We start from the raw sequence: 4466 nt of genomic DNA, 5'->3' as shown, positions 1-4466 counted from the left end.
ACGTCATTTCATCACTGGGTTTGTAAGAGGCAATGCTAATTTAACTAGTAAAATACTTTGCACTATTTTGATTGCATGAACTGCTTTTTTAGTGTGATATTTTGGGGTGTGTAAATTTTTGGCAACAGTCTGGACTGAACAAACAAAAACTAAGAACACTATTAAATAAGACCACTTATAAGGCTCATTACCTTTTGACTTTGAGCAACGGTCTAATTACCTTCAGTTCAAAGCTAATTATGGAATTCCATGTAATAATGCTTTACATTTGTCTAGTGCTCAGAGGTTTCCAAAGTGCTTTCATCTGCCTTACTCATTCACCAATCAACTAGTCAATTGGCAAATTAATTCTTTGACAGAAATTCCTTTAAAACCATTACATAACAAACATCGACAAACTTGATTTGGGGATTCCTGAAATAAGTAAGGGAAAGGTCTTGTTCTCCAAAGGCTTCAGTTGAGTGAGGGGATATAGAAATATAAACAAGTAAATGAACTAAAATGTTGTGATTGAAGTTTGTACATACCGCAGTGGGGGCTGTTCTTACTAGAAACGTATAGAGTGAATTCTTATTTGATTCTTACTAGTGTTACTGCTGTCTGCAGTTGGAAGTTGAGGGATCCAACTCAGAGAAGTAAAGCATTTATTTCTGAGGTGACCCTGCTCTTAAGATTACTAAAGTGAATTGTCCCACTCTAGAGCATCTCTCCTCTACCCATGGAGTTGCTGTGATGTAAATTCTCATGTTCTAGCTGATATGAGAAAGAGTAGAAGGTAATACCAGTGAGCCTGAAACAGGGGATTATGTTTATTCAGAAAGAGCCTGGTTCCCAGAGTAACAAGAAAAACAACTTGATTGAAAATGTTACTCATCCATAAAAGAAGAGAGAAAGGCAGACTCAAAGGCAGGGTTTTGAGCTGGAAACAGTGGCTTTGCTAAGATTTACAGACCTGTGGGATTTGCAGTTGTATAAAGTATTAAGGAAAGTTATTTGAAAAATATTCAAATTACTTTGACATCATTTCTCCCTAGGTAATATGGAAACTCACATTTTGGAGACTGGGCTTCTATTAACATGAACAATTGAAAGGAAAAGTATTTACAAAGATGACCCACTTCTCTTGCTATCACCACCCCCAGACTCCAATTTAATTTTGTTTTTATTCTGCCTACTAAAAGCCACTAGTTTTCTCATGGGAAAGATGCTTCTCTTTAGTCATACTTTTATTCTACAATGCCACATTTCACTAAGTTTGTGGCATATGGATTTGCAAAGTGCCTTAAGAAGGCATCCACGTGTGTTTAGGATAACAATGGCAAAAGCAACTTAGCACTGGTACATATATTCTTTGTTCAAAAGAAAACTAATATTGGATGTTAGAATGCATCATTGCTTAAAGATTTCTAATATGAACTAAAACTGCCAGAAACTGTGATGGGGAGGGATTGGTCTTTATTTTCTTTCACTCTGAATTTCATGTAATTACATGAGAATTATTAGCTGGAGTGCTAAATTTTATAAATTACTAAATTTTAACACCAATAGTTAGGGAAGTGCAGGTATCTTAACTCACCTGAAAACAAGTTTCTATTTCTCCAATGGACTAAGCAGCTCCTTATTTTTCATGATCCCTTATAGGTTAAAAAGACTTTCAGATGATCTCCTCTGACTCTCAAAATCTCCTAGGGATAGGAGGTATTATCCACACACAAAACAATGTGTTTACACTCATGAAGAAACTGAGGCCCAGACTGAGGCTCTAGATAATATTAATAATGAGTATTTTTGTTATCGTCTGAATAAGTGCTGCTTAATTCTCCATATTTTGTAGCTTTTTTATAGAAAAACGCTCTCATGGTCATAGATGGTCCCTAACCCTGACCTACTCTTTTTCAAAGACATGTGATTAGTTTCAAGGAAACCTGAATGAGAAAATGGATAATTCAGTACCAGCCATACTTACAAGAAATGTAACAGAAATCATATACCCTAGTGGTACAGTAGTTTGAATTACTTTAATATATAAAGAGCAGCACATAATTAAATTCTACGCATCAAAAATCACATTTTTTTTTTTTTGACAGAGAATACCTACATCAGAAGAGTTAGTTTGGCTGGGCACAGCCCAGGAGGGATCCTCATTATAACACTGTATGCAGTTTAAATTGTAGGGAAAGGAAAGGAGGTGATATTATTAATATAAGCTCATTTTCTCGGGATGCATGAACTTGGAGTTTTAAAAGGGGTCATATAAATGGTAATAACCCATATTTTTGGGCTTTTCATCCTTCTGGCTATTATAAACCTCCATGTCCTTTCTACCTACCCCCAGTGGAGTCCCCAGGGGTGGTCTGTCTGTGCTGGCTAGTTCTATCAACCACCTGTGAATTTCTGATGTTATTTCCTCTTGTTCTGCTTTTCTGCCCTCATGTTGTTAGGCTGCTGCCTTTGGAAGGGTGATAGCCTTTACTCTCAGTCAGTAGCCTCTCCTGGTACCATTTTTGCCAATGTCTCTGATTTCTTTCTTGGAGTTCTTGATGTAAGCTGGGTGGAAGTGGGATAATGCCTTCCTCTCCCTTTGGGGATACATGTGGATCTCAAAGCAAAGTTTTTAGTACATGTATTTTTTATTTTTAGATGTACAGCCTTCTCTATTTTTGGTACTGAGATCTGACGCCATGAGGGCAGGTATGGTATGGACAAAGCTGGAAAAAAGCTTAAAGGCTGTATTAAGATCATCACCTGGTCCTGCATTTGGCTCCTCATGAAAACAGACTTTAGCCTTGTTCCATTGGTTTGCCAGAGGGGCTCAGGATCCCAGCACTAAATAGAACCTAGACTCAAGCTTGGGCAAGCAAAAATGTCAATATTTTGTGCTCAACCCAGGGCTGATTATTTTTCCCTTGCTATTATCTGTTCTCTTTCTTGTATTCTTGACTTCTGATTCTTTGGTAAAATGAATTTCTTTTATCTTTGGTTCATGAAATGAAAGCTGCTTTGGAAGGCAAAACTCCTTACGTCAGATCTATCTCACTGACAGGAGGGAAGGAATGAAGGAAAAGTCACTGAAGCAGTTATGTATTTCCAATTAGAAGGACATTCTACTTCCTTCTGGTGGTGAGTGACATCAAATCAGCTAAAAAAGGATCTCATTACCTAGGGATAAGAAATAAGAACTCTGAAACTCAATGATGTTTTACATATACAACAAAACAAATCTAAACTTGGATTAAAAAGCAGTGTTTAAAATTAACCCAGGGAGGCAGAGCTTGCTGAATTTGCATTTGTGGGTGGTAAGTATCTAGAGGCCCTGTTCTTGTTTTACTGTCTGGAGAGAGGTGAATGTCCCCTTTCTGAGTTGGAACTCCTAAGAAAATTGCTGGGGAGCCCCCATATCCCTCTGTATTCCTACCGCCTCTTCAAACTACCTCAAGTTTGTGAAAATCACAGACGATCAGGTGCTGTCTGACCATTTGCAAACTGTTTGTCAGAAGGTTTTTCTCAACCAAGTAATACTTTTTTATTTTTATTTTGTTTTTAGGTCAGACAGGTAATGTGCCAATGTTATCACAAGGTTCCAGGGTGGCACATCTCTCACACAGGCTTGAACATCCGGTCATCTTGCTCATGAGCTACTAAAGGGTCACTCAGCCAAGTAACGCTTTTAGAAGGCAGAATAATGAAGTAGTCAGGGTGCAGGAGACCTGGAATTTCTCTTTTTTATTAACTATATCTCCTTTTCAGTATAACTCCTTCTCTACCTCCCTTGGTCTGTTCTTTCGTAAATAAGCTCCATCTACATGATCCATCCTTCTCCAAAATGCAGAGGCTGTAATTGTGGAACAGACCTTCCTACCCAGTGAGTTTCTTCAGCCCCTAGTGGAAAGTTTGTGGGGGGAGATGCTTTCTTTCACATTTACAGAGCTCCTCCTAGGTAGCAGGTATTGTGCAAGGCACACTTTATATGTGTCACTTAATACTTAGTGATGGTGATATGATGGTGACACACACACTGCACATATTCTGTGCTAGACACTGTTCTAATCAGTTTACATATATGCAGTCATCTAAATCCTCATTACAAATTCTGTGGCGTTGGTACTACTATAATCTTCATTTTGCAAATGGCCATCTGAGCCTTGAAGAAATAAACAGCTAAACGAAAGAGAGCCCAAGATTCTAGAGCTGGCCTCAGTATTCACAAGCAACAGAACAGTTGTCCTGTGTTTATAGATGAGGAAATTGGGGTTCTAACTAACTACAGAAATCTGCCTGTGGTCACAGAGCAAGGAAGTAGCACACCTGGAAATCAAACTCATATCAAAATCATTTCAGATCCCAAGTTCTTTCCACTTTGCTGCTTTGCCTTCCCAGAGGCATTTTTGTTTTCTTTTAAACCACAGAGTATGGCACTTTTAATGAAAGAAAAGTTTGCCAAATGAAACCCGTGGATTAATGAGATA

General features: G+C 38.2%; 1 non-coding gene across 1 annotated transcript; it reads right to left on the bottom strand.

Moving 5' to 3' along the window:
• Positions 1-3543: 3543 nt before the first annotated feature.
• Positions 3544-3647, bottom strand: LOC118151979 (small nucleolar RNA U13). Its single transcript, XR_004740367.1, has one exon. It is a non-coding gene; the product is annotated as a small nucleolar RNA U13 (small nucleolar RNA).
• Between the last annotated feature and the right edge of the window lie 819 nt (positions 3648-4466).

Source organism: Callithrix jacchus, chromosome 2 (assembly GCF_049354715.1).
Source record: "Callithrix jacchus isolate 240 chromosome 2, calJac240_pri, whole genome shotgun sequence".
Taxonomy (NCBI): Eukaryota; Metazoa; Chordata; class Mammalia; order Primates; family Cebidae; genus Callithrix; species Callithrix jacchus.
This window is presented reverse-complemented; position numbering and strand designations above follow the sequence as displayed.